The sequence below is a fragment of the Podarcis gaigeae genome (genome assembly GCF_964106915.1).
Source record: "Podarcis gaigeae genome assembly, chromosome: 14".
Taxonomy (NCBI): Eukaryota; Metazoa; Chordata; class Lepidosauria; order Squamata; family Lacertidae; genus Podarcis; species Podarcis gaigeae.
This window is the reverse complement of record NC_139690.1, coordinates 7,431,747-7,443,803: the sequence shown is the minus strand read 5'-3', so window position 1 is coordinate 7,443,803 and position 12,057 is coordinate 7,431,747. Positions and strand designations below refer to the sequence as shown.

General features: G+C 45.1%; 1 protein-coding gene across 1 annotated transcript in view; it reads left to right on the top strand.

Annotated features, from left to right (window-relative positions):
• The first annotated feature begins 8,753 nt into the window (after positions 1-8,753).
• Positions 8,754-12,057, top strand: part of ZNF592 (zinc finger protein 592) — a 44,722-nt gene continuing 41,418 nt past the window's right edge. The window contains exon 1 of the mRNA XM_083712480.1: positions 8,754-9,088. The gene's annotated coding sequence lies outside the window, so the exon portion shown is untranslated. The remainder of the gene's footprint in view (positions 9,089-12,057) is intronic.

Sequence of the window (12,057 nt, the reverse complement as noted above, 5' to 3'; positions counted from 1 at the left end):
AATGACATTCCCTTCTGCATCAGGCTAGAGGCCGCATGATTTTCCACTGTATTCTGATTGCTTCTCTTATTTCTTTTATATTGTATTTTATTACATTACAATTTGAAGTCCATAGAATAAAATGTAAAATGCCACAATAAAATGCAATATAAGAAATACAAGAAGCAATCAGAACACAATGGAAAATCAAGTCTTCACCTGCTGTTCATGACTGTTGCTCCCCATGTTCTTCACAGACACACTGCAGACCCCCTAAATTAAGCTTGCAAAGGTGCTGCACAGATTTAAGTTCGCACCTGAAGCATGAACATGAAACACAAGCAGGAATGGCTGATGTATAACTCAGACTTGAGCTTTCCAGCTCAGCAATGATAGATAGCCCCACAGAAGATTACGTATTTGAGTTTCTGACCCATCTTCCCACTTCATCTTGCTGTCTGTGCAAGCAGAATGGAGAAAGGACAGGCGATTCAGAAAACTTTATCCACTGTGCAAGCACTTGCTATATCTACACTTTCTGACGCTCGTTAATGTCCATTACATCTTTTCCAAAACTACTTGACAAGTTAGGAGGATGCTTGAAACGAGAGGCTTCGGTAGCAAGCCTGCTCTTCGAGGCCTGAGGTTCTTGGAGATAAAAGAAGTCATTAACAAGGCACAAACAAAGGACATCATCCGTGTGTCAATGCGCCCCTGGTCTGAAATGAATGAAATAACCTTTTACATAATCCCATTAGCATTTTCAGTGAAAATGATGGCATTTGAGCAGATAGTTAAAAGAATGTTTTTTCCTTCTGCTTCAGAAAGGCCAAAAGTATTTATCTGATTTAATATTTTAGGATTGATATTAAACAATAGAGAAAAGCATGTGGCATGCTGTGAGTCAGCTGCAGACTACCCAGCTTTTTGCAAGGTGCTCCAGCTGTAGGAGTTATAGTAGGCAACTTCCCGGCAGGAGAGAAAACAGTTCATGTCACTGGAGAAACATCTGCTGCTTCATTTGGTTCCGCCAAAATGCAACTGCATGGAGGGTTCTAAAAATGTCCCTTTTGTTCATAATGTTGATTACACTTGTATACTGCATATATAACATGAGTTCTCTCAGTTGCATTTTTATGAATTAATTACTATTAACAAACAAGGTTAACCCTGGTTAACCCTTTTATGCCTGAAGCATAAATTAGTATATTACAGCACTTACTACTTTGCCTTTTCGGGGGGAAACAGAACCTTTTTGAGCCAAGGTGCAAGGGAATATACACATGCAAAATGGTTGTGGGATATTGTTTAAAGAGTTAACTGGGATGTTACCTAATCTGGATTTTTTTGTCTGTGAAATGTTGGAGGCTATGCAATCATCTTCATATGATTCTATGATTATTGAATGAAACCTAGTTGTATACCAGTGAGTAAATCACTTCCAGTTCTGCTCTGCAACATCTCTGCTTGGATTGATTGACATAACAAAGTCTTGCTAGGCCCAGCACAATAGCAGCCCTATATAAGGAAAGAAAAAATACCAAAACCCAAATATATTGAGGGTCTGATTGTCAGTTGTTTCAACTCCAAGTTCTTGTCTGTTCCTTCCCTACTGCTTCCTTTGGACTGCGTTGTCCTGACTTTGGTTTCTTGCTGGACTTTGGGTTTAGATTATTGATTTCATCTTCTTATGAAACTTTTGGGGAACTGCCTGTTCTGTTAAATCTGACCTTTGGCTGCCTCCGCTCAGTCCCTGAACTGTGCCAGTTTATCTGAAGCATCTTTTCTTCAGACACAAATCCTACAAAGAATAGCATTGCCCCATTCCCAACAGTAAAAGGTATATTTAAAAATCACTTATCACAACTGATAACAACATGAATTTACTGGAACCTGTTGAAATTTGAACTGACAACTGGATATTTCATGGAGACCTGCAGATCAAAATGTGGAAACAAAACTGAAAGCCAGAAGTGCTTTAGTGGGCTTCACATATGAGTAAGAATTCCAAACTCCATGAACTTTGAGCACATAAAGCCACCACTGCTTATATAATCTCCCTTCTAGATACTGACACTAAACATTATACACCTTTAGGTTCCAGGTGAAAACACTCCTCAACCAGGCCTTGGGCTGAGTAACATCCTTTTAAATGTGTTTGTGGGATGGGGTGGGAGGAGGGGTTTGTGGTTTGGTTTGGTTTGGTCCTTGTTCTTGTTTTTATTATGTATTTTGTGTTTTTATATAGTATTTTTATGCTGTGAACTGCCCTGAGATCTTAGATGAAGGGTGGTATACAAATTTAATAAAACAACAACACAGTCTGAACTATTCAAACATGGGATTAGGAATATCAGGGTAGATCCCCCCCTATTGGAGAGGGGTACTGCGTGTACTTTAAAAAATAATGAAACTTGTCAACCGTTGGGAAGTCACATTGTGTTCTAGTTGCAGTTTCTGAACTGTTTTCAAGGGACATTGCAGAAGTCGAATCTTGAAGTAACCAGAGGCTGTAGTCAAGTTATCCCTGTCCAGACTGGGTTATAACTGAGCTGGTACTCAGCACCACCAAGGCCACCTGTGTCTCAGGGTTGGCAGTTCAAACATGGGCACAGCCAGGATTTATGTTGGGGTGGGTGGGGGCAGGCTTCATGTTGTTTGGAGAACCTCAGTTAATTAAGTATTTTTATTGATTTACTTGATTTTGGGGAGCAGCTGTCCCCCTGTTTCCCTTGGCTACACCCATGAGTTCAAGGTGCTCCCATTGGTGCTTAAAGGCCGAAATAATGTAGTGCCTCCTTCCCTACAGATCCCCTTGGGTGTTAAGATGCTCTTGGTCAGAGGTAGACAACCTAAGGCCCGGGGGCTGGATGCGGCCCAATAGCCTTCTCAATCCGGCCCGCGGACGGTCCAGGAATCAGCGTGTTTTTACATGAGTAGAATGTGTCCTTTTATTTAAAATAATAATAAATAATAATAAATTTTATTTATTTTATTTATACCCCGCCCTCCCCAGCCAAGACCGGCTAACAGCAAATATAAAAACAATTGATTAGACTACAGCTTAAAAAACAAAATTAAAATACAACATTAAAACATTAAAATGCAGCCTTATTTCAGTGGAACTCAATCAAAAACTTTTGGGGGGATAAAAACATCAAGTCTTCACCAAGGCTAACTACCCAGACTGGTCCTACAGGGGCCAGAAAAAAGCCAAGGAAGTCCCCAAATAGGAGTTCCAACACAGAAGGAGAAAGGAAAAAAGAAAGAGGGGGAGGGAATCAAATTGACTCCAGGCGCAACAACTCTGTCTTACAGGCCCTGCGGAAAGAAATCAGATCCTGCAGGGCCCTGGTCTCATGAGACAGATGCATCTCTGGGTTATTTGTGGAGCTTGCCTGGTGTTTTTACATGAGTAGAATGTGCCCTTTTATTTAAAATGCATCTCTGGGTTATTTGTGGGACCTGCCTGGTGTTTTTACATGAGTAGAATGTGCCCTTTTATTTAAAATGCATCTCTGGGCTATTTGTGGGGCACAGGAATTTGTTCATATTTCCCCCAAAAAAATATAGTCCAGCCCCCCACATGGTCTGAGGGATTGTCGACCTGCCCACGGCTGAAAAAGGTTGCTGACCCCTGCTCTTGGTACTTCTCTTGCCCTCAGAAGTTCAGGAGGTGGCAGCTCAGAAGAAGGCATTCTCTGCGGCAGACTCTAAATTGTGAAATCTCCCTCTCTGTAAAGGTGTAGCACCCTGCTTGTGGTTAACGCTTAGCTGGAATGAAATATTCAACGCAGCAATAGAGAAATTAAAATAATAATTTATTTGTCAGACAAATAAATGAGAGGCTCAGTGGTATATGGTTACCAAGCTCTGGCCTGGCCTCTTGCCATCCTGGCCAGCACTTATATTCCCTTAATCCAGCCCCCTTTGCTCCTCCTGTGGCTGCCTCTGTCCAATCAGCCTGGTTGAAATTCCTATTGGCTGTTTGGTAGAACCAATCACAAAAGATACACCCACAAAAGATACACCCACTTCCTTGCCCTTATAAGGGAGACAAAGAGCTATATATGTGACAAATAAGTAATAATATATCTTACATGGAATCTTAATTACCAGCTCACCTCTTGCCCTCCTTGCCCTATTGCCTTCTAAAATAAATGTTTAATCTTACATTTTTATGTTCAACAGATGTCAAGGATCTTGAGTTTCACATCAATATTGAAAGATTTCCTTCATTTGAAAGTTTCTAAACAAATGCCTGACAACCATATATCAAGAGTGCTTGGATGGCGTCTTCTGTCTGGCAGGGGGGCTAGGCTGGTGGCTGACTTAATTTCAGGATAAATACAACTCTTACAACCATATGAAATAAGAATCTAGCATTCCTTAAATCCTTTGCATAATTACATTTAAGCCAATGTATTTAAGCTAATATATTTCATTCACTTATCATAGGTAGCCTTTTAAAAGAATAAAGCCTTTGTAAAGTAAAAAGGAACTCAGTAAAAAACAGCTTTTAAAAAGAAGCCTCTTCAGTTTACACCCCTCCTTTCACCCCTCCTTTCCAGCCTCAAAATAAAATAGAAAGAAGCTTCTTCTCCAGCCAAGCCAGTTGCCTTTTTTCCACTGCTCTTGGCCTTAGAAAATACAGCTCAAGGTTTAACGAGAGGCCCATGGCATCATTTTACTGGGAGGCACATTGGTATTATTTTACTATTTACCCTTGCCTTTAATTGTGTTTTCTCAGCCTTGGGGCAGCATATGTAATTCTCCCTTTTTATGACTTTGAGAATTGTTTTTCTACTATAAATCAATGGGGCCCCCTTGTCTTAGGAGAAAAACCTCTTGCCAAGGTTCTTTCTGCCTGGCATGAAACATTTGAAAATCCTTTTTTTAAGCTCATTTTTAAATACAAGCCTTGATTGCAATATATAGAAGCTCGGATAAAAAATGCAGGCTTATGACTAGATGCCTCAAAGGTAGGTGCTTCTGGCACCATCCTTATGTAGTTTCTGTCATCTGCTGAAGACACAGCTCTTTACCCTGGTCTTTGGCATCACACATACGGGCCCTTATTCTTGGGACGGTTTTTGATATTATATTATTGATATTATATTTGATATTATATTATATTGATCCAAGAGAAACCTCTACAAACCTGCTCCTTCAGTGGGAGTGTGACCCCATGTAGAGCAGGTTGCACACCACTCAGCCAGGCAAAAGCATCACCCGTTAACAGCATCTCAGCCTTGTCTGGATTAAGCACCAGTTTATTGGCCCTCATCCAGCCCATTATTGTATCCAAGCCTGCCAAATAAATCTCCCACTAGCGATCACAACAACATCTCATTGCCCTTGTAGAAAATATTGCAGTTTGAATGCTGTGGAAATGCGACGTTCCTCCTGTGAACGTACCCCACTGCTGATCGTACCCCATTGTCTACATATAGGCATCATTGTTGGTGGGGACCCCATGAGGGAAGCTGCATAACTTTGGGGGCCGAGGCAATTTCAGTGGTGTAACCTTATTTGTGAAATGCTCTCTCTGGGGAGGTTTGCCTGGCAACTACCCTGTTATCTTTGTGGGGCCGCCCAAAACTCTTTCCTTTCCCCAGGCCTTTCATTATGCTTCTTATGCCATTTTCTTTTGTAAGATCTATTTTTTTTTTTTGGTGGAACAATTTAAAACAAAAATTTTCAGCAATAAAAATAAATAAATCTCTCATTGGAGCCCCTCACATGTTGAAATAGCAAGGCCATGGGATCCAGCTGCAATGTCAACCTCTTGCCACATACATAAGGATCCTTCACATAGCAGTGAGTGGGGCAGCCAGTACACGCTATGGCAGCAGAGGGTATCCCTAGAGTTTTTGTTATGGAAAAATCAGATTGGCTTTTGCTGCCCAACTCCCCAAGGGACTCATTCTGGCAATTCCTGCAGCAAGTGGGTGCCAAAGGCATTGCTCTGCTTTCCTTGGGACCACATCAGCAAGTCATCTGGGCAGCCTAGGACCTCCACAAACACTGCCCAGGTTTGCACTGCGGGGAGGGGGGGCATCATTTTGGTGCTGGCAAAAAGCAACCCACCCACCCCCACCTCGCAGGGGTGTTATGAGGATCAAAAAGCAGGACCTGAACAGCTTGGAGGAAGAAGGAAAGAAATAAATAGCATGAGGGAAATAATGAAGTGAAGAAACAACAATGAAATAAATTATGTCTACCACGCTAAACCCCTTGGAAAAAGGACATAAATAAACTTGTTCCTATAACATTTGAAAGCCACCCTGGGGAAGGCTGGTTTGTTCCCTCCTTTTAAGGTGGGTGAGAAATGCTATTATGAGCAGTCATTCATTGCTTTCGGTGCCTTTCAGGGTTTATTACTGCAAATAACAAGAAAGGGCTGAAATGGTGAGGCTGCTGAAGGTGTAAAGAGGCGGAGGGAACATTTTTTCATATGTGGTGGTAAAAGAGTAAGAGTACTGGGAAATGATCTACAATGAATTGAAAAAAAAAATGTTTGAAATTATTTTCCAAAAAAACTCAGAGTCCTTTCTCTTGGGGATAATTCAGACTGAAATTCCCCAGGTGTCAGAAAAGGTTATTTATGTAGGCAACAACTGCGGCCCGTGTCTTGTTAGCCCTGTTATGAGGGGGAAATTGCTCCTTTTCCCTTATAGGGTACCCAAGAGCCCATATAGAGTCCTTTTGTAGGTTCTCTATTGGTAGGAGAAAATAACAGAGACCAACCAGAGAATATTGAGAAGCAAAGCAGCTAGTAAGCCTGATCTTTATTAAAGCTGTTGCAACAGGGTGCTCCTCCCAACAGGAGGGGGGGAGGGACCCAGGACAAAGGTGTGCAAGCCCTTATATAAAGGTAAAGGTAAAGGTACCCCTGCCCGTACGGGCCAGTCTTGCCAGACTCTGGGGTTGTGCACCCATCTCACTCAAGAGGCCAGGGGCCAGCGCTGTCCGGAGACACTTCCGGGTCACGTGGCCAGCGTGACATCGCTGCTCTGGCGAGCCAGAGCCGTACACGGAAACGCCGTTTACCTTCCCGCTGGTAAGCGGTCCCTATTTATCTACTTGCACCCGGAGGTGCTTTCGAACTGCTAGGTTGGCAGGCGCTGGGACCGAGCAGCGGGAGCGCACCCCGCCGCAGGGATTCGAACCGCCGACCTTTCGATCGGCAAGTCCTAGGCACTGAGGCTTTAACCGACAGCGCCACCTGCGTCCCAAGCCCTTATATAGACATTTTAAATTGCCCACCCTGGAGCCCAAGACCACCCCCAGATACATATATCACAGAAGGGGCGGACTACAACAGAAATCTGAGAGCGTTGTTTTTTTTCTCCTGTCTGCTAGGTTACTTGATTGGATTACCTGGGCATCCTGGCCACTCTTTTGTTATGATAACTACTCAACTCCTGACTCCAGGTCACAGGTTCACCCTATTCATATCTTAAATGTGCCCCTGAGACAGGATTTGTGAGCAAAGAGACAATGGGGAGGCTCCCCATTTCCTTCGACCTTGCAGAGAAATATCTGGGGTCAATTTGGAAGAGAGAAAATGGTTTCAGGACTTTTCTGTGGGTTTCAGACATGTGGTTTACATATTTGTATGTGTTTGCTTGGTACATGACCTTAAAATTATTATAACAGCCCCAAAATGGAAAATGAGTGAGGTCCCAACCAAAGAAGAATGGCAACTTAGGTTAACATAACATGCACAACTTGCAGACTTAACATATAGACTAAGAGAAGAAGAACATACGTTTAAAGAAGAGTGGGAAACGTTTATTGAATATATGGAAAATAATTGTGTACAACTTGTTATAAGTAATAAAACTGCTCCTTTCCCCTTATAGGGTACCCAAGAGCCCATATAGAGTCCTTTTGTAGGTTCTCTATCGGTAGGAGAAAATAACAGAGACCAACAAGAGAATACAGTATTGAGAAGCAAAGCAGCTAGTCAGCCTGATCTTTATTGAACTGTTGCAACAGGGGGCTCCCCCCACACGCAGGAGAGAGGAGGAGGATCCAGAACAAAGGTGTGCCCACCCTTACATAGACATTTTAAATTGCCCGCCCTGGAGCCCAAGACCACCCCCAGAAACATCATACATACATCACAGAAAAGGCGGTCTACAAGAGAAATCTGAGAGCGTTGTTTTTACCCTGTCTGCCAGGTTACCTGTTAATGGTCACTTGACTGGATTACCTGGGGAGTCTGGCCATTCTTTTGGAATGATACTTCCTGAGCCAGGTCACAGGCTCACCCTATTCACACCTTAAATGTGCCCTTAAGGCAGGATTTGTGAGGACAGAGACAATGGGGAGGTTTCTGCATTTCCTTTGACCTTGTAGAGAAATATTTGAGATGACTGAAAGCGTCGAAATGGCTTTAGGACTTTTCCTATGTGTTTCGTACATGTGGTTTATATATTTATATATGTGTTTGCTTGGTACATTTATGAACAATTATTATATATTTATAAGACCTAAAAAAATATTGTAACACAATTGAAAACGCTGGCAGCGTTAAGATAAATTCAACAGTGTAAATAAGTTTTGATGGGTGTACAGTAATAATGGAAAACCGATTGGTATAGTTTTTGTAAAACAAGCAGGGATTTATGATATGTAAAATGAACCATGGTGGAAAGAGAAGAAGGGAAGTCACTGATATCTTAAGGATGCGAAATGTAAAACGGAAAATGTAATAAAAATTATACAAGAAAAGAAACAGCGAGGCTGCTGGCGTGAAGGCGAGCGGGGTGGCAAAGCCGGGCCGCCCAGAGCTCAGGGGGTCGGGGCGGGCCTCCACTCCCAACCCGAGAGGCGCCGCTCCGAAGACGCATCCGCCGAAGCCCGGCCGCCGCCGCCGCCGCCGCCGTCCCCTCCCCGCCCGACCCGGGCGCTCTCCTCGGCCGCGTCCCGCTCACTGCGAGGCCGCCGGGGCGAGTGGGCCCGTCCTCCGAGGCCCCGCCCCGCGCTCAGCCCCTCCCGCGCCCTCCGCCGCCATGTTGAGGCAGCCGCTGCCCGGCGCTGGGTGAGGCCTGTGCGGGCCCGGGCGGCGACGGAGCCCACCGCGGAGCTGACGGTGTCGGTAAGTGCCGGCGGGGCGAGCGGGCCGGGGCGTTCGCGGCCGGGCCTGGCGCGGGGCGCCTCCCTCGGCGCCTGGCCTAGCGCAGCCGCGGCTCTTTCGCTGGCGCAGGCCCCTCTCCTCGGAGGCTCCCCGGGACTCGGGTAGGCGCGCAGGCAGGGAGGCGAAGCGGGCGGGCGGGCAGACCGAGCCCGTGGCAGGCGCGCCAGAGCGGCGACCCCGGCTCCGCCGCCCGCCACAACCCCATTTCGCCCCGGCGGCGGCTCCAGGCAGGGTCCGCTCACGCCATGCTCTCCGCGGGGCTGGGGGATGCCTGCCTGCACGCCGGCCTCCCCTATGGGGCAGACCCACGGGCAGCGTGCCTCTTGCCCATCGCCATCCTCAACCCGCCCCCGGGACCAGCCTGCGCCAGACCCGGGCAGCTTCCGTGCGCCACCCCACCGATTTGCACGTCCAGACGAGACGTCTGCGCCTTGCTCCCCGCCGCCGCCTCCGCCCTCTCCCCACTTTCGCAACCCACCCCCGTTGCATTTTATTTTTTTTATTTTGGGGGGGATCAGAATACTAATAGGGTGCCAGTGCACCTCTCTCTTCCCCACAGCTGAGTGCAGTCGCGTCACTTTAGGGGCAGGAAGAAGTGGCCCTAGAGACCTCCCGGCGTTGGAGCGGGCATTGCCCTTGGCAAAATCTCTGCCTTGCTGACCTGCCCCAGAGGTCGGGCAAGGTGTCCTCCTGTGGGGATGCCCACAGGCAGGCCAAATAGACGGGCAGGGCATCCCTCTGAATGGCTATTCAGGATGCTGTCAACAGAACCACAACGTGCCTCCCTTCCCTCCCCCCAAGTACTGGGATGATTTATTTGCCCCCACCCAGTTGTGGGGTGCCCCACACTTTGCTCCCCTTTGTACCGGAGTCACTTTGCACTTGTGTTTGCTGCTGCGTAGACATTTGGACAAGAGGACACACAGCCCGTCCTGACTCTCTGATATATGCACCTGTATAACCCATGGGTTTGCAAATAAACCTTGGTCACGCATGTGCATTTTCCATAGATGCAAAAGCATAAATTGCAAAGCGGCCTGTGCTCACACCGATTTGGCAAAGAGCTGCCTTCTCAGTCTTAAATTCTAGATTTAATCGGGGCACCCTTGCAGCGCTGCCCACTTTTGGGGTCTCTTACTCTTCTCAACCTTGACAGGTGCCTTATTTATCAGATGTTGGTTTTTCCCCTGCTCCTGTGCCCTAAGCTTCAAAATACCTAACCTGCTATCAACACCACCTCCTTCTGGGCATGTTTACTCGGTTTCTACCCCCAAGTTGCAACATTCATGAGCACTCCCCTGGGGAATTCATATGCTGAGTGCTGCCGAGCATTTCAGTTGGCCAGTGGAAAGCTCCTTGGGGATGCCAAGCTTCAGCTGATTCTCAGATTTCTTCAGAAAGACCAATCAGGTCTCATAAAATATTTGCAATCTGGTACAAAACATGCTAAGAATCAAGTCCAGTAGATGATATTGGAACTTAATTTTGAGTAAATGTGTCTAGGGTAATTAGTTTACAATGGGTTGTATTCAACAAACTTTCACAGTGCATTGAAATTAATGGATATAAATTAGTCATGACCATTGATTTTAGTGGGTCTACTCTGAGTAAAAGTTAGTTGCTTTTTTTTTTAAATCAAGAGCTGAATCATTCCACACGCAGGGCTGTTGTAAGGATATTTTGGATAGACAGATACTACCACCATATTACAGACAGGGGTTGATTATTTCTTTAGTTATTGGAGCAACTCAAGGCTATCCACGACTGAACTAATATTTAAACTGGGAAGTAATGATTTTGACATTGAACCAACTCATAGCCTTACAGGGCAATCAGTGATGTGGATCGGAAAATTTTCCAGTGCTTTATTTTTCCATAGAAAACTTTCAGTTTTATTCGTTCAGTACTAGCAGTGATAGGACGCCAATTACAAATACAGCATTTGGCAAGCTGGGCAGTTTCAAAATGTTTACTGTTGTTCGCTAAATGAAAGTAAAATAAGCATGCTAAATTAGATCACTCTTTAGCTCCTGCAAATTGAAAAGTATGCTTTACAAATTACCCTAATTTGCGGTGGAAATTTTTCTAGAAGACCCACATCACTGAGCACAATCCTATGCATGTTCACTCTGAAGTATCATCTTCCCCCTCCCAAAAATATATATATTCAATGAGGCTTATTTTTAGGTACTGTAAGTGTGTAGAGGATTGCACTCACTTGCTATTTATTTATTACACTTATATTCCACTTTCCCTCCCTGCAATTGACCATGGGGACCTAGGCAGTCTCCCACCTAAGCACTGACCAGAAACAGGCCGACTTAGCCTTAGCAAGGTTGCTGCATCAAATGTGATCAAACCAAGTCCATCATGTGGGTCTGGAACAATAATAACAATCTAAAGCGTCATTGCCTTGAAGTAAACCCTGCTAAAACTTATGAGATCTACTGTCGTGTGATCTGTTTCGGGTCAGGCTTAAAAAAGGTTTAACTTCTCTTGCTAGAATGATATTTTTACTTAGATATTGTGAGACAAGTCAACATTTTTCTTTGGGGGGGGAGTACGGTGGGGAAATCACCTTGCAATTGAATGATTATGCCAAAATAGAAGTATCAGTATGTCAGGAGCAGAAAAATGATGCTTCAGGCAATGCTAACAATAATACCAGAAAATGATTGTAAACATTGGCAAGTTAATTGTCTAGGTAAAGCAGTGTTTAGGCGATGTGGGTGGCACTGTGGTCTAAACCACAGAGCCTAGGACTTGCCGATCAGAAGGTCGGTGGTTCAAATCCCCGCAACGAGGTGAGCTCCCGTTGCTCGGTCCCTGCTTCTGCCAACCTAGCAGTTCAAAAGCACGTCAAAGTGCAAGTAGATAAATAGGCACTGCTCCAGCAGGAAGGCAAACGGCGTTTCTGTGCGCTGCTCTGG